Genomic DNA, 24706 nt, shown 5'->3' with positions numbered 1-24706 from the left:
CTGTGATGGGGTGGGATAGACCTGGAGAGCTTAGGTCTGCTGCTTTCAAACCACAGGTCTGTTTCTCAAATACAGCAAAGCTGTGCAGGAAAGCTAAGGCCTCAGAAGGTATGGCTGCTGCTTACAGAAAGAGGCCCTGAAAATTATTTTGGTTCTCCAGCTCCCAAGTCAATGGGATTTGAGTTAACAAGTATATTCAATACATTTCCAAATATACCAAAAACATTGAACACTAGGACATGAAATATTTGCCAGGCATGCATTTGAACAGTATGTGAATTAATGCAGATTTACCCATTCCATGTTGAAATACACTGTACTTTTAAGTGTGGTCACTTTGACAGTAAAAGCCTTAAGTGTTCAGTGTACAATTCCCATCCTAGGTATGACAATTTTCCAGACTTCACACATGCCTAGTCTACTTGTAATATATGTGTGGGAATTCACCTCAGTGCAGTTTATGTTGAATGGTGCTTTACTTTGTAAATTGTCTCATTGCAGATCCCATAGCATTTCCTGAGAAAGATAGTGGAATTACATTCAGGTCTGGTACAGTAATTTCTGACATTAATAGATTTTTTTTTCCTAAAAGTGAATAAACTATGGAAGAGATTGCCATTTGAAAACTACTTTTCATGGCAGCAAACCCTCAGCAAGCTAACAGTATAGTCATTAATTGCCACTGTAATTCTACAAGTAAAAGAAAATATTAAAAAATCCAGAGTGGAAGCTTTGATTTGAAGATCCACCTCATTGACTATCTAATTCATTCCTAATGACATAATCATTGGTGAACAGTAAATGCAATTCAGAAGGTCAGAATTCTAATATTAGTCACTAGATTTTATAGCCAAAGTACTGCTTTACTACCAGTTTCTGCGCTTTTATTATCAAAAAGAAAGAAGAAAACATGGCTTGTTTTAAATGTGGTGATAGAAGACATTTGTACAAACTGAACATTCATAATTCAGTTCTAGCTATGAATTAGTCCTAAATGAAAATATTTTTATGTCCCTGTCCTAAAAATACATAAACAGAAATAAAGCCAAGCCATAGACAGATTAATTACTGCATTATCTTCCACATGGAAAATAAGTTCTGGATAGCCTACTGCATTATTTGTGCTAAGCAATCAATATTTTACTGTCTTAGCATATTTAACTTTACAAGTACATCTAAATACCTTTTTTTGAGAAATTCTAGTGCAATACTATGAGCATAACTCATGGTCATATTCAGGTGAATTAATGATTCCCTGAAACACTATGCACAGGAAGTCATATTTCATCTGCATCTATTTCTCTTATTCATTACCTAATCTTTCAGACCCCAAATCTCTCTGCAGCTCCTTATGAATTTCAGCAAAACATGTTCTAGTGGTATCTTTCACAGCAAAGGAATAAATCTGTACGTTTACCTTATCATAGGTCCCTGAGGAAAGCCAGCATATTTTTTTTTAAAGTTTGCCATCTTTAGGATCAATGATCAATGCCTTATTAAGCAGATGAATACATACACATACCAGAATGGTTGTTAAAAAAAATCAGAAAATTAATTACTGAACTGGCAATGACTTGCATGTTGCAAGGTCCTGCATTACAAGGCATAGCTGCATGGGACACGGCCCCATCTTCTTCCCTTCATGTAGGATCATTGTCCATTACCAACTCCAGCTGCATTGTAGGATTCCTTTGAGTTCAATTGGAGATGTGGTGAGGCAGTAATGCAATACAACATAGCAGAATATATACACATTTTAGTAGTTTGAGAAGAAATTTTGATCAAAATTTAGTATTTTTTTATTCATATTGGCTTAATCAAAGTTTGCAAATGTATTCTCACAGATTTAAAATCAGACTTGTTATATGTGACCATCCACCACAGACATACTTTTTGTACTGATAAATGACAGAAAAAAAAGAAGAAAAATACAGATTCAAATTAAAGTTAACAGCAAACTTCTATTGGCAGACCCAGTGACTTTCCTACCATTGTGTGTCTTCTTTGGATTTACTAATTACAAAGAGCTCTTCTATACAGTCTTAAGAACCTAGTTCAGAAAAGGCTTCATGTACAATTTTAGCTTTAAACAGGTGACCAAATTACAACAATGTCAACAAGATGCAACAACCCACTCAAGTCAATGATCTGACAAGTGTTTTCTCGGTCATGCTGGCTTGTTGAATCCGCTTTCAGCACCAGCAGCCTGAGTCCAGGTCAATTTCTTTGAAACCTGGTAAAAGTTCTACCACCCTGAAAGAAATAAAAAACATCGCCTTATGTCATTCTTTGCCCTTGATGAAGTTAGGCTGAATATGCATTAGACTTTTTTTTTTTTCCTGTAAATATATTGCTTATTTTTGCACTATGCTCAATAGAAGAATAACATTGCCTTTTAAAGTAGTATCATTTTGCAAATGTCACTGCAATTTTCCCCAAAGTATCACCCATTACTTATAAAAGGTACAAATGAGAAGGATTTTTAAATTGGAATGGGGGTAGAGGAATAAGGAATAATGCACTAATAGTCTAGGTGGTGGATGGATTTTTGGCAATCTTTCAAGAGAAAAAGAGAGACAGGAAGAGGTGATCACTTGAACTTCTTGTACATTTTTATACATGAAGGTAAGGAGGACAAAGCTATCAAGAGGTATTAGAGCATTTCTAAGAGGAATTACAAACAAGGACCCACTGTAATGCGTATATTGCATAAATATAATATTCACATCCATATGTACTTAATGAAAAAGGAGAGACAGCTTGACAGTTAGGCATCTTCACCTCCAACAGTGTCTTACAGTACTTGGATCATTAATGGACCAAGGTTACGAATCCCTTATGGTCTGTAAGACCTCACATGAGTTAAGTCATGAACTGAGGTTTGAACTGCGTGTACAAACCAGAGTTTGATTAGGAAGCCCAGACCAGGTTTCATTAATATTATATTTGCAGCTGAAATTTATTCAGAATGTGAAGTTTAAAGTTCTATGGATATTGTTTACGAAACTCTCTAGAAAATACAGTCTTTAAATTCTTATTGCCAAGGCACTCATTCTAATTTTTTAGTGACTTTTTTATTTTGACATCTGAATGACTGCCATTCACTTATTCTTCATTGTTGTCATTGTTATTGTGTGCAGAAACTTTTGCATGAATATCATTCAGTTCAAAACCAGCAAGAGACATTTCCTTTTCTTCCACTTCCCTTTCTGTCCCCTACCACAAAATTATCTCAGTTCCAAAACGGGATTTCTGGTGAAAAAGTATACAGCAATAGAAAAAATGTTCACCAGACAGCAAGTAACCTCAGACAGGAAACCTTCTTCACCGTCCTGCTGGATTGATACAAAACATTGACCTGGATGTATAATATAACTTGCACCAGCAATGGCTTGTTCAATTCCCAGATAATAAGATTAATGAATGTTCTGGTTATTATGTCTCTTAAAACTGTGACTGATTTTGGCTTCATCTGGTAGCCAAGCAGTGGAGAATTAGGATTTCAAGAAGCTCTACAGGACAGAAAAAATATGTCCCAGCCAATTTTAGGAACCAACACTCTTACTAATGTAAGACATCCAGTACTTTCTCACACCCTTCATTCTTCTGAAAATTAGTTTGGGTTTGGCCCAAGTTTCACTTTGTAGTGTAATATAAATCCACTACAATAGAGGAGGAAGAAAATACAGATATTTAAAGAGAGATTCAGAGAGAGCAAATTTTCTCTTAATTGCTCTGGAAAATATGATGGCAATAAGTAGGCCTCAAGACCTTTCGGTTTGTTGAAAAATCTTTTGGTAATCTATCTTAGTATCTTCTATGTATTTTAAGTACTTTGATGTGAAGTCCATGGATAAATGTGTTTATACAGTCTATAAAATATGGCATGTGAGTATCACAAAATCCAAAGCCTTTGGATTCAGATCTCAATTGCTAGCCACTGCCTGAAGATCATTTCTGTTTTAACCAAGCACTCTTTGAATCTCATTTACAAAAGAGACTTCCAGATTTGATGGTACAGTTCATTTGAACTTGCATTATTAAATAGCCTTGATTTTACATATCCCAAATTTTCAAGTATGTAAAGTTGAGCATGTGAGTTTGCTCAAAGCTGTGTGAACAGAGGTTTCTTCCATATTATCTTCTTGCCCCTCCCTAAGCGTGGAGAAAAATGAATACATCTTTTCATAGTCGGTACAGTGTGTTGTATGTGTGGTATACACTACATACCTTGCTATTCAACTCAGACCCGGTCAGTCAAGTGTGACAAATACGCTGTTCTGACAATTCCACTGTAAAAAAGATCTTGTTGTTGCTATTTTATTTAGATAGTGGGATTTCTGCTTTTAGGTTTTTGGAGGCTGATGGCAGGATTGATTGGGAGGGGATTGATTTGTCTGTCATCTTGCTTCATCAACCAAATATTTCAGCTTTCAGAAGCGACCTGTGTATGCGGAAGCTCTTATAACTGATTTAACAAGTAATATATCTACGTTTTATTTAAAGACAATGTAAGAAGCAACCTACTTTTAAGCATCATAACAAACATCAAAGATATAAGAAAAGCAGGGTTCAACCTATTTAGGATCTTGTAGTATCTTTTCCCTTTCATAGCTTTAAATATAAAAATAACTTAAAGAAAAATTCTCTCTTGGCTACCTCTGGCATACTTAGAGTGAAGTATATCTCTGGAGATGTCTGTCTCTTTCTATTGACTGTAGATGAATCTTAGACATCTAACTTTTAGATCGCTAAAAATAATTAAGATGAATACTGCAATGTAGGGGCAGAAGATATGAGTAAAGGGAAAATGTGGGGCCGGGTTGACAGTGAAAAATTCACTGTTTTTACAGCATTTGAAAGTAGCCTGTTAGAAACAAAACTCTCTTTAGGGACTGTATGGGTAGAAGACTCTAGCAGCTAGATGCAATTCATCTTGAGACATCATATTATCATCCACATGTTACAGACAGGGTTCACAGATAGTAACACAAAGCACCTTCTTTCTTTTGAAGCTGTTTATAATTTTCTATATTGTTTTTGATATAATTACTCTTCCAAAAAATATTACATTCTAAAATATTTCTCACCTAAAATGCATCAAGTCTATTCCACAACTTGTTAATGGAACAGAAACCAGTTAGAAAGTGTGTTCTAGGTATTGTAATGGGTGCTTACTGCTGCATTCACTGAATCCATCAGCAGCACTCCACAGACATCTAGCAAACCTATTTGCTTCATAAATCATTGAAATGCATGAAGACCTTTTGCATAACCCAGAAATATTCTTTAAGTGTTTAACATCAATAATAATGAAAACTGGCACCACAACAACTTAAGCAATGTAAAATATGGCATCGTAGGGTTCAGCTTGACTTTCATTGAAGGATTTCTAAAAATAAGAGTACATCATCAACAGTGACAGCTTGCTTAGTGACTCAACACAGTGGGAAACCTATTGCTCTAGAGGACTATGTTCTGCCTCATTATTTAATACAGACATCACAACCATGCTGTTCTGTTTTCAGTTCTTAAATGCACGATGCAAAGGAACCCACACCTCAGTAACTCTGCCTTAAAGAGTGAGAATAATTCAGAGCTGTTAGATCTGCACTACTGATAGTGTATTATCAGCATATTAGTGCCAAGTTACATAATTTATGGTGAGATTCAGAAATATTTGATAGTCTTTCTAAAACCTCAGCTGCTGGAATCAAGAGATTGTATGAGAACATCTGCTCCCATGCACGCTTCTAGCACTCAGTATGTGAAGAGAAGCTCTAAACGATGAACAAAATATACTGTAAAGTCTAAGGCTATGAACTCAGAGACACAGAAATAACTGAAAATATCATTAAAAAAAAAAAAGATATTTTGTCACATTTTTTGAAAGCTCAAAGTTTACATTACTGGAGTAACAATATTTTCTACTTTAAAGAACTCACCAAGGAGTCTGTGAATGGGAAGGAAAAATGAAATGGAAGAGAATGGAGACAGTGGGGAAATGGGAGGAAGGAGAGATGGGAAGGGGACAGACAGCAGACAATGGTCTAGGTAGAGTGTTAAGGCTAGGAAGGGGCAGAAAATACCTGGTGGAGGAAGCCCAGACTGGCAGTATATGTGGAGATGTACCGTGCAAATAGAGTTAGGCAAAAAGACGATGGGCAAAAACTGAACCAATATGTATTATGGAAAAACTGGTACTGGGTACCAAAGGATACAGGCAAGGTAAAGAGAAACCAAGGCAAAAGACAGTCAGGGAAGAGTCAAAGAGAGGGAAGCTGGGATTGTCAAAGCAATTGACTAGGGCTGTGAGAAGAACTTGGAGATAGCGAGGCATGAAACTAGATCTTTCTGACACAAAACAGCAGAGTACCCAAAGAGCTCTTTAAGGTAGCCCTGAACTTGTTCTGGGAATGTATTAGGATACTCAAATGAAAACAGCTTTCTGTAACCGCTTCATTTGTCACAGAGGCTGTGAGATATGCAATAAATGTGGCAGTGCATTGCAAAAAAATGTTAGGAATGGTCTCTTGGCTAAGGTAGTAAATGCTGATATTCTAGATACATTGACTGTATCACTACCTTGAAGGCAAAATTCCTGTGGCCAGCATGATGCTGGGATTCCTTTCCTTTTGGAGGCATCTGGTTTGAGAGTCTGAGTTCCTCTACAGGAATATTGAATACAACTAAGTAATTTTTTAAAAAGAATACTACATTGATGAGGTACTCAAGTCTGTGGAAGGAGATGGGGCCAAAAACAGTTCTTGACTTTGGATGTATTAGGAAGAATGGCTTCAGCAAGGACAAGGGAGATAACAGTGAAAATACTTTGATTTAGAAAGCTCAGAATGCTTCATTTGGTCACTCTGACTTCTGGGTTCAAAACTGCATTCTTCATTTTAAAACATGGCTGAACAAATGGATTAAATAATATGAAAATGAAAGTCAGTTTATTCTGGCCAAACAGAAATTTACGGATGACAGAAAACAATTTTTTTTGTCCAGAGAGAGTTGGGGGGAAAATTGAAAGATTCATTTCAGTTCTATCCAATCAGTTTTCTTCCTGTTTGTTCAGTTGTTTATTTTTCCTATTCAGTCACTTAATGAAAAATCCCTCATTTGCTGAGCTGTTTTTCAAAGTGCTCAGAATGGCAAACTAGAGTCAGTGGAACATGTGCCTTGAACATACCAGGTAGCAGGCAGTTCCAAGTATTAACCCAAACTAGTCATTGCAGCCCAGGTACTCAAAATTAGTTGGTTCTTTTGACATCTCTTTTTCTGTTTCAGAGTTCTTGTCTGTTAAGTGAGAAGACAAGACTCTCAGGATCCACTTTTTCTATGGAGGATGATATCAAGATAATTTATTTCATGTTTGTACAGTACTTACATACTAAATCAGGAGCATCATAAAAATGCTACATCATGAGAATCATAGAATCATAGAATAGTTAAGGTTGGAAAAGACCTCCAAGATCATCTGGTCCAACCACCACCCTACTACCAATATCACCCACTAAGCCACGTCCCTAAGCACCATGTCCAACCTTTCCTTGAACACCCCTTGAACGCCACCACCTCCCTGGACAACCCATTCCAATGCCTGACTGCTCTTTCTGAGAAGAAATGTCTCCTCATTTCCAATCTGAACCTCCCCTGGAGCAACTTGAGGCCATTCCCTCTAGTCCTATCACTAGTTATCTGGGAGAAGAGGCCTGCTCAAAGAGTGCAGGTAATAAAGGCATAAGCTACACATGGAAGAATGGAGAGAAAGGTTAATGCTGAACCTCTACTCATTAGAAGAGCACCATCCATTCAATACATTGAATGAGACCGGGGTCCTGGTGGGAAAGAAAAGTCACATATGCTTGTGTATCAGAGATTATCATAGTGCAAACACACCCTGAAGCCATAAAAATATGCTAAGAAAAGCATACAGTCAGGATCATATATTTTCCTAACTTTTACAGGCTTAATTTCAAAATCTCAATGATATCTTTGTAATATGTTTTATAATTACAATGTAATTTAAAGAAAATAAATATTAGTTGATAGGAGTGGTATGTAGGACAAAGGGCAAATTAAATTATGCAGTTTTTTTTCAAAGGACATAACCATTAAAAAATCTCTCAGCCACAGAATTCATCCTCCACATGGGTTCTTCTGAAAGGAAGACTGAAGTACATTGATCTAACTTGGAGCATCTATCTATCTTAATAGTCTATCAGAAAAAAAATAAAAATAAAATAAAAATAAAAATAAAATTAAAAAAAAAAAAGATCCATGTTTTGGAAAGTAGGAGAGGATCCAAAGGTATAAACTAAAGCCAAAGCTGTGGTTTTGACTATCCTGAAGAAAATGCTAAAAATAAACACAAAGAACAGTAAAATATGAAAAGGTGAGACTTCAGCAATAAGTAGATGTAGAGAATACAGCTCAGTTTCTTTTCTTTATAAAACACCACCAGTGTGCCTCCATTTAAGGTTATTTTAGCAAAACTGTACTCACCCTACTGTAATTACTGTGCATTGATGGTAAAGATGTTTATGGTGTGGCTAAAGCAGAATAAATAACTGAAAATTGCTATGCAGTATGCACAACTGACAGCAAAAATGAGGAAGGGGTGATATATAGGACCTTTTCTTAAAAAATAGTAACATAGAATCTGGCGATCTCGTCAGGGTGTAAAATACTTTCTTGTAAGATAACCAAAGAAAATTTCCAATTTTTAATTGCTTAAATTTACTATTTTGCAAGTTATTTCCATGGGACACATACAATTATAGCATTTATAAACTTTCTTCAAGCTTTATGCATCATGTTAGTAAAGCATTCAAATTGTGGGATATATGTTAAGGGATAAAAATAATAATAAAAAAAAAACTTCCAAGGAATACTTGATGTGCAAGTAATTGTATAAGATGGCAGTGTTCTCTTTCATATCATCAGGTGCATGCAGACAGCTCTACTGATACTGCATGGAGAACAGGACCTCAGACTCTGCTTAGTCTCTGCAGTCTGCTGAAACATAAAGTCTGTGGCCTCAAAGAAAAAAATTTAGTATGTTTTCTTGACAGAGGTGCAACTCTGCATAAGTCCTACTTAAATTAATTAGCAGAAACTGTAAAATTGATCAGGACCAAAATGAAAGGACTTTGTCTAAAGCAGTTTCATTTCACTTTTAAACTTTTTATTGTTTTTTTATTTGCCCAGAAAAAGAACGGGATGCATGCTAAACCCCAAGAACATTTGACCACAGAATAAAATAAGTTATACTTAGCTAATGTCAGGCTAATGATGTACATGAGCAAAATATTTGTGATTGGCTGATAAAAATAAGATTGCATTGATGTTAATGTTGCATTAACCTTATAAAATAGCTGATTTGGAGAAGTTAGTGTTTTTGAGTGATGAGTGCTTGTACTCTCACTTGAAATCCAGTTTCATGCTAGGAGGTACTCGATGAACTTATTCTGTTTAATTTTTAAAAATTAAGGTACCTCAACAAAGGTTCTTAAGTAAAAGATCCTCTCAGGGATAAAAGAATAACTCAGGAGTAGGAAACAATGGATGGAGTAAATGGACACCACTTCTACTGCAGAGAGTGGTTGCTAGCAGAGTATTTCAGGGCTACATATTCTTAAGTGATATAGAAAGGAGAAAAAAAGTGAAGTGCAATGATGATACTAAGCTAACCAGAGAGTTGACTGCAGCATTGCAGAAATGAACAACTGGGTATTTAAATGGCAAAGGAAATTCAGCGGAGTCATAGAAATGTGGAGAAAAGACAAACTTTATGTATAAAACAATTATTGCCACTGAGGAATAAGATCTTGGGATTCTAACATATCTATGAAAACTTCTGTTTAATGGCCACTAGTAGACGAAAACAAAACAAAACAAAACAAAACAAAAACACACCTGAATATTAGGAAAAGAATAAAGAACAAAAGGAGAAAATATCACTGCGTTATATCATAAATCTAGGAGCATGCCACGTCTTAATTACCTTTTTTTTTTTAACCTTATTTTTTTTTCCCTGTTCTCGCATTTCAAGTGGAACCATTTAACCTTTAGTCCCAGGGATACCTTATTCAGTGTGGCTAAACGCAACAAAAGAGGCCTTTGTTGCATAAGTTCTTTGTTGGTTGAAACTCCAATTTCATTCTACTATTCTGTTCATAATTAAAAGGCTTAATGTATAACTATTCATCCTTCAAAATGTATCTAAACTGCAAATAACTGAAGAGAAAAAGGAGTTACTAGTGGCAGCAGAGCAATAAGTAACTCTGAATCTGCTACCATACCCATACTATAGAAAGCAAGGCTTTTAGTTTCATCACGTTGGAGACAGTTTACAGATGCCAATGAAGAAAATATCCAGCAGGAGGGAGAGGACTGTAACCCTTCCCACTTGTCATCACTGAATCTGTTGAAAAAATTATAATAACTTAAAGGAGGTTTTCACACCTAACAAGAAGTGAAAACTAAACAGTTCTGCTTTGTTTATTTCATATCCTTTGAGCCTTCCCTCCAGTAATAACTATAGAAATATGTGTATGTGTCTTTTGTGTATATATACTAGCACACAAGAATATGAACACACATGTTCAGCATTTAGATGTACAGATAAGTCTTCTAGTACATTAATTGAGATATTTAATTTTCTTCCCTATAAAAAAGCAAATGTTACTTTTCTTGGGGAAAAAAAAAGTTACCTATTAGACATATAAGACAGTGTCATCCAAGTATTTTGAAATTCTTCATTCTAGATGTAAAAGAATTGTTCAGTGTTTCTCTCTGCTCCATTCTACTGTACCATACTCTATTTTTTTTGGTGTTTTACCTCCACTCAGTTCCTCAGTAAAAGGATGCTCCCAACAAAGGGCCACCAAGATGTTGAAGGTACTGGAGCTTCTCTCCTATGGGGAGAGGCTGAGAGAGCTGGGACTGTTCAGCCTGGAGAAGAGAAGGCTCTGTCTTGCTTCTGTCTTTTTCCCTACCAAAAGAAGATTAAATAGCAAAAGTGTGTTCATATACATATATATACACAAGCATATACCTTCATGTATACAATGTATACAATTTGTGTATAAAAAAATTATGTAAAATGTTTCTGGGTTCCCAAATTATAAATAAGAAGAATAATTCTGTCAAGCAGGATAACATTCCTGATATTGATCCAACAGATTATTAGATTTTCAAGACAGCTGCCTGTAAGTAAATAACTATTTAATGATTATTCTCATGCCAATCTGAGTAATAATAATTGCTATGTCAGTGTAAGATTGTAAAGATAGAGATTTGTGTAAATTCTTTCTTTCCTAATAATTTTCTGAGAAATTGTCTTTCTAGCCAAGTAGATGTCATGAATTATTGATATTGATTTTTATAAACTTTTCCTTAATATTTAGTCCCTTGTTATGAATTAACCTGAATTATTAATTAGGCATTAAAACACATATACATATTATAGCAAGACAGATGAAGGAATAGTTTTTTCAACGCAAGTTCTGAAAGCAGTCTTTGCAACAACAGGTTCTGAAAGTGTCCTGGAAGAATTCCTCTTTGGAATAGAGATGGCAAACTAATTTAAATGTTCACAAAACATTTTCTTTCCTGCCTCAGCAAGAAATGAATATATTTAATAATAGATCTAAAGTATTTCCTCAAATATTCCCAGGAAGGAAGAAACTATCTTTGGGCTACACAGTGAAATAGACAAAAGAAAGTGACCTGTGATGTACAGTATCTAAAAATATTTTTCCTTGGTTGTTTGAAATTTATTCCCATGCAGCAGAAGACCTATTGAAAATCTGCCTAAATTCTGTTTGGAGGCTTATGTTGAGCACAGATCTTTTAGGAGCCCTTCACACACCACAAATCTCATGTGTACTCGCTACTTGTGTTACTTCAAAAAGCAAAATTCCTCTCAGTACTTTCTGTCAGTTTGAGAAACTGAATTTGGGATACAGTCTGACCAATGCAGGCACAGGGAGAGAATTAAGCATTAAGATAGCTTGTCAATCTAGATGAAGAGACCCCAGAATTAGTACAACAATAGCACAACATTGTATTATCTCATTTTAATTTCCTTTAAGCCTACACACTTCAGCATAACAAGCCTAATAGCTATTAAAAGAGAACAGAAAATTCTCCAAACAAGTGAAAGCATTTGTAGGAAAGTCATTATTGTTACCATTACTTTTGCTGAAACTCTACTGGGACCATAGTCTTTTTATTTTTTATTAGCTTTCTACAAATAGGATGTGAATTCCAGCGTATGCACTAATCAATACTTTCTCCTTCACTACCCTGAGAAAATAAGGGATTCAGCTGATGTCTCCTTAAATGTCTTAAGAGAATGCCTATGGCATCTCATATGCCTTAAATGCTAATCTGAAAAAAAAGGGGGGTGGAGGGACACCACATGACAAAAACACCAACCTAGGTATATCCTCTCACCCCATACCCAAACATTCATATGGTTTCACTGCACAATCAGCCAATTCCCATTCAAAGAAAGTTCAGAAATAACTGTTGTTGTTCCTGCTTATTAACACTTAATGTCGGATCTAAAACTGCCATGAAACTCAACAATCCACCTCGTTCAAAACATTTTTCAGCAGTCAAACTAACAAATACAGTTTTATTTTGTGTATTAGGAGACTGATACAAAGCTATTCATTAATTTCAGGGGGACTTAGATAAACTTTTTTTCATTCATTAAGGCTTCTCTTTTTTTTTGCATTAAGCCCTGACCAAGGATTTCTCCTTTGCTTTGAAGGGCAGAGTATTTTACCAGTTTCTGAAATGATACTGTCCAACTACATTGTCTCTAACTATTTAGGTGGTAGCATAGATATATGTGATGGTTAAGAAAATGTTTCCAAAAAGTTTGTACTCAAGCACTGAAGCAAACTGACCAGATTCTCAAAAGCTGCTTTTTCAACAAAGAGTTCCTAAGTACTGTAAGTTGCAGTGTTCTGCCAAGAAAGAGTGTTCTGGTTGGCAGTGGCTTTTTTTTTTTTTTTTTTTTTGACATGGTAAGCAAGAAAAATGTAATTTGTTCTAATAAAATATTCAGGCCAAGATTGGTCCTTCCCACCATAACAATGAAGGGTTTTGCTTCGGCTAGAAATGGCATTTGAGGAACCAGGAGTGACACAGCTGTGGAAAATGTAGTATCAAAGGAAGAGGGGACACTGAAGGCAGAATACAGCTTCAAAGCAGAAAGCTCCCTTTAAAAAGTCTGCCCCATTCTCATTCTTGTGCTTAGATAATAGCTATGTATTAGCTCCATTACAGTATATCAGTTTCAGATCCCTGTCAGATGATCTCAGTTCACAGATATGAGGTGTCAGAAATGGGGTAAGACTATTCTGAATGAATCACCTTGCTGCTGAAACATCAGGGGGTGGTAAAATAGCTTGGAGAGCTAGCTAAGAAATATTTCAAAGAAAGCAAGGCATGACAACAAGGATCTGCAACTATCCCTGTTGAACATTAGAAATATAATTTAACAAGAGAAAATTGGCTTTCCCAGCACAGATTGAAATAAGCAGATGAACAATGACTTTACTTCCCACAAGACTTCAATTACTCAAACTTAAACAAAAACAAATTCACAAATGCAGCTGGAAGAATAAGAGTCATAGTTCTAGTGGTGAATCAACTTAACAAATGTAATGGTGTAACACCAATAGAGTAGTTGATGTTCTAATAGCTTATTAAACCTCTGAGCATAATCAAAACAACTTTGATATTTCCATAAGGCAGAGTAAACTCAGACTGAGTACTGTGCTTAAACCATTAACAGTATTGTTGCCTTCTTGATGATTAGTTTGTGTTTGGAGCAATTTACTATATTTTACACTAGAAAAGAAGAAATTATGCATTAGGGAAGGACCATTCCTTCTTATTTGTCCCTTTTTGGAAATGGAGAAGTTTATCTGGCCCTTAGCATAGTTTTCAAATTTCGTTGTTCTCCAAACTGGTTAAAGTTGCAAATCATCATACCAATATTGGGTGGGCTAAATTCTGTTTTATAATGTAAAATAATGTACAATTCAATTCTCACCAACTTCCAAGGCTGTTCTATATGCATACAAAGGGAGAATTTAGTCCTCATCTTTTTTTTTCCCCCTCTTCACAAGGATATTCAATTGCTTAATGAAAAAAAAAAAAAAAAAAAAAGGTGAATAAATACACATAAACAAATCAGTAATCAAATGTCTTTCTTTCTTGGCTGTAAGGTAAGGCCCATATGTTTTAAGCACTGTCCCTCTGAAATGTAACATCTTCTAAGCGTTTTTGAAGGCTACTTATCTCTCCGTCAGAATCCCGTGAGTGAACGCTGTGTGCATTATGCAAAGCATTAGCTGTGCACCTGACATGGGGGTGGTCTCAATCTGGAGTCTCACTTCCCAGACTAGCATAGGATGCAAATGTCACTGAGGCAATGTGTTGAGTTCCCAGGAAAGCTGAAAGAAAGAGGGGACGCGTGCCCTCAGTGATGCCTGTGTGCAGAGAAAAAGTTGGAGGTCTGGTTAAGAAAGGTGGCATCTGAGACAAAGCCTAGAAAATGAAAGGATGTAAAGAGATGAATGACACAGGCTGAGAAGGATTTGGCAGGGTTCCAGTGGGGATTCAGGATATCTCAAAGGAGAGGGAAAGGGTGAAGAAGAAGAGGGGAAAAAAATCAAGAGTCTGGTTTATACCAACAAAAATAGGAAATTCAGCTAAAAGGCTGACAATCTGTTATCTGCTTATCACTCTGCTTAGATATTTCAGTGGTATCGGGCAGTAGAGAGTGTCAAATTCTGTTCATGCTGTTACACCCACATGCAGCTCAGCAGGTTAAGGCTGTAGCTCTGTAGCTTAATTGTGCCTGAGTCAGTCCAAGCACGTACTTTTGTAAGGTACTTTTTGCTTTACAGTTCTCTTTTCTTACTTTTATTAGCAAGATCAGAAAGGGTACATGCAAGAGAAGGATAAAACACAAGCCTTGTAAGGTTTTACCAGGTCCAAATGAAACTGTGTGCTCCCATCAACAGACTATTCAATGCCACTTGAACGCCAACCTCTCGCCAGTGTTTTACACTCTTACAAGGTGCTGACTTCTGCTGATGGAATTTGTCTCTCAGTGTTTTGTACCACAAGAGCAGCACCCACTGTCCTTACTCATTCTGCTAAATAACAGTTGTTCTCGGGAGCCATTAGCTGAACACGGAGCGGCTTTTCACATGACAGATACCACTGGTGGGATGCTAGTTTGCATTTCACAGATAACAATACAGCTCTGGTACAGCGGTATAGTTACATGCTGTGTCAAATAGCAGCCTCCCTCTTATATCCACACTTCGGGTGAGTAGCCACCAAGTTCAGGAAGAAGGCGGCATTCAGCCACAAAAAATAAAGGTGTTAATTTCACAGGTCCAAAGTGTACCTGCAAAAGGGAAGTGGGAAGATGGAGTGAGAGGGTGGAAGCTATGAACTCTTTAATGCTACCCCAAAATTTAAGTGCCCCCACTCCTTTTTATATTTTTTCAATGATTTTCATCAAGGAAAAAGAAGGGTGCATGTTCCATGTATCCACAACTTTATTCTGGAAGTTTTGAGGTGGTTGAAAAAAGGAGAAAAAAATCACATCCAAGGCTTTCTTGCATAGAGAAAAAAAAAATGAATCACTTTTTTTTTTTCTTTTTCGTATTGTAAATTCAGTTGTACCTGGTAAGCAACAAGGCATTAAAATCTGTGTTTTATTTCAGGAGGCTGGTTGTATCCATTCACCTTCCAGCAACAAACAACACAGAAAAGGATGTGTCCAGGACAGGAAAAGCACACAGAGTATACACTCCCATTACAGGAAGACTCAATAGATAGCTAATTGACAAATTACGCCACATTAAAGGGAGAAATTTCTTCCGTGAGGCCAGGGATAGGCTTGGACTGCTGATCTATGCCTTTGAGATGCACTAACGACAAAAGGAGCAGGTCAGTTTGCAGGAGCCTCTATTACAGGGATATCAGTTCAAACAAAAGATCACCACCTGAATCTTTCTTCACAGCAGGATGCTTGGTGCTGGCCTGAGTGATGAGTGGTGGCCTGCATCACAAGGATGCTACAGCACTGTCAGAGTAAAGCTGAAACATCTTTATTTTCCTAAATGCCTTTTAAACTTCTCCATAACTTCAGTTCAAGAGCTTCACGTTAGCCTGCCAGTCAGCCTACTTTCCTACCAGCAGATGCTCCTTATATACACCCCTCTTTCAGAAAATTAATTTTTACACTAGAAAATATTCTTTTTCATTCAACAGTAGTTCTACACGTTTTACAAGCTTCTTCACGGAAGAACAAGTTTTCCCTTGTACTATTGCAGCTGAGAGAGAAGTATTCCCAAGGGTTAATTTGAACCTAGTGAGTCAAGTTTTCCTAACCTGCCTTTATGGATAGAAAAACAGTTCCCTAAAGAGTAATTCAGCACTCACCTGGCCCCAAAGAGCCTGCCTCTCTTTGTGGTCTCTGTGGAGGACCTAAAGAGACTGGACACCACTAGCCTTTCAGAGTAGCCCTCTCTGTGCAATATCTGAGAGGGCTTGTGGTTGTTTGACTGAGGTTATGGGGGCAACAGGAATTCAAATGAAATTTCCTAGAATATATACTTTATGTAACAAAATAATGGGGTAATATCTACCTACTAGAATAAAGTAGAAGGGGCAAAGATGTTCCTACCTAGATTAGATTCTTATTTTCAGAAGGCTGAACATTTTTTAATTATTAAACAATTCAAACACAAACCAGACACAGCTTGCAGTACAACTTTTTCAGGATTCCAAAATAACTTTGTGTTAATTGATACCAGTTGTTTTATGAAAGGAATAATCCCATGTAGCAGAAGAATTTGATACAGGGATCGGGAAAAGAACAATAGTGCCTGAGATGTTTTGAAAACAGCATGCTGAAAATATTTTTCTTTAAGTCCTGGACTGAAAAGTAGGAAGTGTGGTATCTGAGAAACCCAAAGCATCTGCACACGGAGAAGATCCAGAAGACTTTCTAGCATGATCTCTGCTAGCCTGCCTGTACAGTCCCATGAAGCTCCAGTAATATCTGAATTTTCTAAAGAAACAGAAATTTACATGACAGCGTTTGGGCAGTGACTGGGCAACTGGGCCTCAATGAGCACAAACAGATCTGCATAGAGCATTATTGTGTTTGCCTATGATTCATCAATAACGAATGAAATCTTTCCAACAAAGCTTATTTTTCAGTGTTGACTTTTGCCTCTTTCCCTCTGTGCCCTTTCAGAGAAACACAAGGCAGTGGTGCAACATCCCTTCCCTAAGCATAGGGAATCTTCTTTCACCGCCACCGCCGCCCTCTGCCTTCCAGGGGATGAAGGGTGTGCATGCAGCCTGTGCTCAGTTCATGGCCTCTATCGCGCATCCATCACTTGGCATGTTTAGCCGCCATGGGACACTACAGCCTTCACAGTGTAACTCATTAGCAGGTGAGTGAACTCAGAGTGTCCAAGATGACAGCTTTACAGAAATAAATATTTCTTTTGGACTGAGTAAATTATGTTATACCTTATGTACATAAATTACAATACATTAATATGCTGCTGATTTCCAGCAAGCCAAGTCTGATGAGACAGCGGTGGAAATGGTACGTCTTCCAGCACAAATGCAAAGGACAAATCTCTCCCAAAGCCTCAGTGCTTTACTTACATGGGAAGAAGTAGCATGGCTACCAAGGAGAAAGGAAGGTGCCAATCATTCAGCACACGGTTGTCCAGACACTGCTACTCTACCACAGACTGCTGCATAGCTAGCATCCACTTTAATTTCTGGTCAGTGAATTCACAGTTCATGAACAGATTGATCAGTTTCTGTTTGTTAATATACCTAATCCATGCATATTCCCGCTTTCCATGCTTTGTGAAGCCGGGTACCATGGTGTATAGGAAAACAGAATTACTTTGCATGAATGCTCTAATCTCCAGTTCCCAAGCATATCAGGGCCACAGCAATCCACCGTGTTGCAGACATCAGTTACTGGACCACAAGTTTATTTCACCTGAAGTGAATGCAAAATTTTGTCTTTAAAGGCTTGATCTTTGCCTGAACAGAAGAATTTTTAAAAAGTCTAGGACTAATTTATTTCTACAGAGTTAAAATAACAAGAACATTAAGCTAATTTCTTATTTAAGAATGTCTTCTTTTATTTAAATTTAAATCACCCCTTTTTAATAATGGCAAGATGTATTTAGAAGTAAATGTCAGTAAGAGGAAGAAGTATTTAAAGATGTTCCAAACCAAACCTATTCAGGAATTTTTCACTGAGAAGCGCAAGGAACCATAAATGAGAGGGGCTGTAGCTGGAGCCATTATGGGATCTGAAAAGAAGCTTATTCCTTAGAAACACAACTATGATACAATTATTTTTCTATGGATCAGATACAGTGTTTGTCACTATATCCCTTCCAAAGATGTAGGTAACTTTCTTGAATTTTATAATAATGATGTATGACACAGTGTCCTCTGGGATTAATCACAAATATTTTTAAAAGATGAGGCTTCGTTATATCTTTGTTCTTTGTATCTTGGCTTTTGTTAGCGCATTTTAATTAGGATCTGGTATCTGCAATAAACAGTAAACATAAAGAGCTTTGCAAAAATGTATTAGACTGTTTGTTTTCACACTCTAATGCATATTTGCACAATTTTACCATGAAAAAAGGAAAACATGCTAAGCTCTTGGGCTCTATCCCAAATGTCCTGGAATAGAATCCGGAAATTACTAAGAATGAAACCAAACCACATCGTATTTCAGCAATTAACCTAAGAAAAGAGGGCACACTCTCTATGTGAAAGATAGTTTTGTGGGAGGCATTTATGAAAGAATCTTCTAGAAGAGATATGCAAGCAACTATTTAGAATTTGATTTAATTTTCTTTGACCAGGTAAAAGCTTGATAAATGCATCGAGGTTATAAACTTTTTTCTTTCACAACAGTGGAGAAAATATTTATCACATAATCCTCATTGTTGAAGCAAAATGTGTCTAAAGGAAATTGCAAATAAAAATACAGCCTGAAATTCAGTGCAGTATCATTTATTTTAACAGTTAGACAGATGCCAAAAAATACAAAGAGCAACTTTGGGAATGTGCAGGATAAGTGAATCTACAGTGGATGAAAAAAACAGATGCTGACAACAAACAGCTTTGTATACAGGGGACTGGATAAATGGACTTCATTATAATCATATGTATACTGATTTGAAGAAAGTTCTAGGGATTAATATTGCTTTTGTAAAACACATATCATATTAAAAAAAAAAAAAAAAACACCAAAAAAACACTCAGAGCTGAAACTGCCATTTGCCAAAGACAGATGTACTTTCATTTCAAAGTATTCCTATCAAACTCTATCAGAAAACTTGAAAGGTTTAAAATGTGGCTCTTGTGAACAATTGGTATTGATATGATACCTTGATAGTATTTGAACGTGACACAAAAGTCATAAAAGTATATAAGCAATTGTAAGGTGCAAAGTGATTTTTCCCACGAAAGCTAGGCTTTAATGTGTTTCCAAATAAAACACAAGATTAAGTAATTTATTTGTCATATGATTTATTTATGGGCTGAAACGCTGTAAACAACAGATAAAAGATACAGACTCAGATGTCAAAGTAAAAGATGAAAATCATTACATTTTATTAGCAGAAGATATATAAAAATGCCAAAATGAACTGTAAAGAGAGGGAAAGTGTTATGCTCAGAGGTCCTGCATCAGAGTTGCATTTGTTTTTCCCACCTCCCCTAAAGGGGAATAATAGCTCTGAATTTAATTAAAAATCTATTTTTTAAGATTAAAGTCATGAAAAAGTTAAAAGACTGGATCACAAAGAAGAGTAACTGTGAGGATCTCAGGGAATATGAACTGATGAACTCCCTTATATTTTATTTCCTCTCGACTATTTGTGGGAGGATCACTAGTGTTGCATAGGAATTGTTAGTCCTGGATAAAAGCAAGGATTTTATAAACCAATAAATTTTTCATTAGTTTTACATAAATTTTAGTAGCAATAGTTTAATTCCAGTCAAATTATTTCAATCAGATGCATTGCTGCTGAATGCACCATTATACATTATATTAACTGGGGCATTTAGAAACCTGGATCCTACCCATACTGCAATGCTTGAGGCATTGTTTGCCATACATTTCATCTTAACATGTAAAATAAAAATAAAATAGAAGAGATAATGAGAATGAAACTAAAAAAGTATTTCAGAAACTTCTAAGCACTGAGAGAATAAGGAGACCCAAACTGATAATTTAGATACTTGTGGGGTGGGGCTTAACATATTTATGTCTTGTGTTCTTGGTCCTCTTAGAAAAAAAGTCAAAAGCATTATGAAATGACTTCTCATGCCTTAACTGTTCTCTCTTCACCTGTCCTTTTTCTCTGACCACCTACTCTGACAGTCCAAGAATGGAAGAAACAATTATGTTGTATTTGGTGCTGACAGCTTCTGAACCAGGACTTGGCACAGCAAAGGAGAAGGCAAAGTGATACATCCTTGCAAGTATGCACACAGCATACGTGAACATCTCATACAAGCTCAGGTGGAGAAAGAGAATTTCTCAGATCATTCAGAACCATTTAAGTCTTGCAGGTCAAGGCCAACCTCTTCTTCATCTGGATATCCACGGATGGCATATCCTGGCAATGAGCATAGCATGGTCTCACACAAAGCAGACAAAACATCTAGTGGCATTTAAAATAAAGGTCTTCAAGGCAGCCTCCTCTGGACAATATTCTGAAAGCATAATGGAAAGGTGGCAAAAGTTTGGGAAACCACTGCTGAGGGTGTTCACAAAAGGGTTGCTCCACCACTTCTGTCTTGCAAAGTGCAGTTGGTTCCAAGCCTCCACTGCTACTTGGCCAGCCAGAAAGTGGTGAGGATGAGCTCATGAGAAAAGACTCAACAGTAATCTTAAAAGAACAATATCACCTTGAGGCTGCATTCCAATGTTTACAGGTTAACACTGGTTGAGTCTAACCAGAGTTATATACTGTTTATTGTAATTTTGGTAGTAATATACATTAACCTTCCCCTGTTTCCCATTTTGCCTGAGTCAAAATCACAGAATGGCACCCAAAGGCCTGCACATAGAGCTTTCCAGTGCCAAAGAAACCAAGCATATCTTTTTATGCTGTAGGGTTTATAATTTTCTTGATCCTGACTTCAATGGAAATGCTGTGTGTGGAAGGATGACAAGATTGGGGCCTCAGGCAAGAGCTCTGTAGAATAATGTGTAGGAATGTTATTGTTGGAATTTTAAGATACAACATCTCCTTCTTGCAAGTAATCAGTCAAGCTACTTATATGAGTAAAGAAAAAAGCTAACTCTATTAGTTTACTTGAAAAGAGATGTATCTTTTGGGGAGTTTTCTGTTATCTACATGGAGTTGTACTAATGCCATCTAGTTGGCGGGGGGGACTGTTTCCTAGCTCATTGATCCCATGATACAGATAAATGGATTGCTTTGATCCTCTCTTTCTAGTGGATATCTTGCCCTGTTTAAAAATGGGCAGAAACTTTGCTACCTGTGTTCCAGAAAGGCTTAGTTGCACACAAAATTATGGTTCCACAGTACCAAACATGGAAACTTGTTAATTTCGCTACCCTGTGCTTAGCACAAATCACACTACCTATTGCTTATTTTAATGAGTAATAAAATCATTATTCATAAAATTCTGATTTATATTCCTGCTCAGAGAATTTCAGCCTTGCCCTTTAGATACCAATCATATTAACTTGACCATTCTCACAGAAACTCTTTTAGTAGACTACTTGCAGATCTTATTAAAGTTCACAGTAACTCAGTGCAATTTTGTGTAATTATGCAACATATTTTGGATACTAAAGGAACACTCACCATTCCTGGTACATGTAGTAACTTTTATTGATAACTTCATAAAACATAGAGTCTTCTACTAGCAAGGTAATGGAGTGAGGTGGGGAAGGAGACAGAAGGATAAAAATAACAATGAGAACATGAAGTTATAATAAATTCTTAATCTTTATTGCTTGATGTACCCTGAGAAACTTGGAAGTACAAGTCTTTTCCCTATGAATTTTGTCCTCTGTTTGCCAAACATTTTAATTTGTTGTTTTTCTAGCACTGAAGAAGCCAGCATGGTTTTGCCTTTTCCTTGCATTTCTGTCAGTGTGGTAAATTCATACTATTATACTTGTAAAGGTGTCAGCAGCAATGTGCACAGCTCTGGAAACACAGTTGCATACTAGAAAATTGCCATGTAGTCCACCTATTGCTTTTCCTTTGTATAAAAGGCACGTTGCTTGTTAATTACACACCACAGCACATAGAACAGAGGGAAGTCAGGCACGCAATAAGCACATTGAGCCATATCATGCCATGTAGCGCAAAAAGGAAGAGAATGAAAAGATGCTCCAAAAATCTCTTCTCAAACAGAGCAGTGCAAAAAGCACCCGATATCCTCATCACTTCCAGGTGAGTTTGCTCTGTGAACAGAAATGTATCAGTGTTGCAGTGAGTGAAGAACTTCATTAATGAAAGGGCAGCATTTATCTCTGTGCAGTCATAGCATCTGAACTTGTGTCTTCTGGACACCTAATGCGCAGCCAATTGCATATGACCAAATTTTGTGAAAGGACAAACTCTGCTCACCAGAGACTTGCTGCTTTTCTGAGATCCATCGCAGAGCAAGGGAAAGCTCTCACCAACAACTCAGAAAGCCCAGAAGGGCAGACTGTGGCTCAGCACTGTAGATTACCCAGTTAACCCTCTGACTGCTCGACACAGCAGCAGTGTCAACACATAACACAGCAAATGGATGTAGAATAAGAGTTTGTTATGCTAAACAAAAAGAGGTGGCAGATGCTACTTGACCCAAATCAAGAAGTGCTCAACTGAAAAAAAAAAAAAGTCATATTAGTGATTACAGGGGTAAAGAGATGCAGGTAAGCATTGTGAACAGCTGGTGTAAGCATTGACTGTAATGGTCTTCAACAAAGATGAGAGACCTGCACCACTAAACTTGCTTTCCCCTCCGTCTCTCCACTCACTGAACTCAAGTCTCTCCAATGGATATGATTTTTTTGGGTGTCATTCTACATTTCATCCAGTTTAATCTTAAGTTTTTAACAAATTGCAAAGGGAAACATTTTGAGTATAAAAAAGTACAATGCAGACTTGCTGTACAAGCCACAAAACCATGAAAAGATTTTTTAATATGACCATCACAGACAATAGCTAAGAAAAAGAAAGCATATACATAAGAGACATATTACCGATTATGAGAACAATAAATCACAGACACAGTGCACCAGCACTTAGCAGCTGAAGACAGAATATGGAGTATCACCTAGCCACAAAGAGACAAGCTCAAATAAATGCACTTTTAAGTATGGAACGACCTACCCTGTACATGCTGCGTTCACTAACGGGTAGTCAACCTGCACTACTATCACAAATGGGTGTGTTTTTAGGCACAGTAACACCAGTGAACATTTCATTGCTGCCTCTGTTACTATTCTTTCACTCTTTTTTTTTTATGCACATTACCATTTTACACTGATTCCAGACAAATGAGAAAAGAGAAGGTCCTTGGTTTTAAAGTCTTCTTTATAAAGGGCTGCACCTAGCTTTCCTCCAGTTTCCACTTAAGTCAATAAGATCCTTTCAATTCCTTTCATGGGACTTTGTCCAAAAGGAAGAAGCACGCAGGAACTGGCACATATTGCCACTCAACTGACCTAAGCACCTGATAGCAATTTCACGGAAATTTTCTTTATCGTGTATTTTTGTATTCCATCTTATTTTGACTCTTTCCAACATAAAACAGAGCTCTCAAGTAGCATGTAATAATATAGCTGAATACTACAACTGCAAATGCTGATAGCAGTTTACTAATACTTACATTAATTTGTGAAGAGTTCAATTTCCTTTAACTCATGTCTTCATATATACATTTTAAAATTCCTATATGCATTACATGAAAGCTGAGATAGGAACCTTATATACTGTACAAAGCACAAAAATGTTTGAACTTGTCAGAGTACCACTACAGCCCACATAACTATTCCTCTTTTGACAAAGGCTAATGTAAAGGGGAGGATGATGCTAACAGGGAACACTAATTTTTCAATGGGCAATACGACTGAAGGTACAGCTCATAAATTTGTATGAATACTTAAGCCAAGATTTCCATCTGTATAGATTTATGCCAAATCAGGTTTCATCCCAGAAACTTTAAAACAATCCCCAAGAAGCAGTCAGCTCTTTATGGAAAAATACTGGCATCATATTGTTATGTGACTGTTGTCCTCCAGGCAAAGAGGTACTGTTGAGAAACAGTAAACACCACAGCAAGGGGAAAAAAAAGGGGAGGGGGGGGGGGGGGGGGGGGAGGGGGGGGGGGGGGGGGGGGGGAACGAAAAGAGCTCGAAACATTGGGAAGTTGCACTGAGACACATCAGTTCAACAAAACCAACGACAGTGAAAGAAATATGTTTTTTTTTTCCTCAAATTAACGTTTAAGGTAAGTCATTTTGTCATACTGATAGCCTTTTAATTCATGTTTATTTTTCCACCAGGTTACACAGGACAGGCTGATTAAAATAAACACTTTGTTAGTTTACCTTTAA

The sequence above is a fragment of the Cygnus olor genome, chromosome 2 (genome assembly GCF_009769625.2).
Source record: "Cygnus olor isolate bCygOlo1 chromosome 2, bCygOlo1.pri.v2, whole genome shotgun sequence".
NCBI lineage: Eukaryota > Metazoa > Chordata > Aves > Anseriformes > Anatidae > Cygnus > Cygnus olor.
This window is presented reverse-complemented; position numbering follows the sequence as displayed.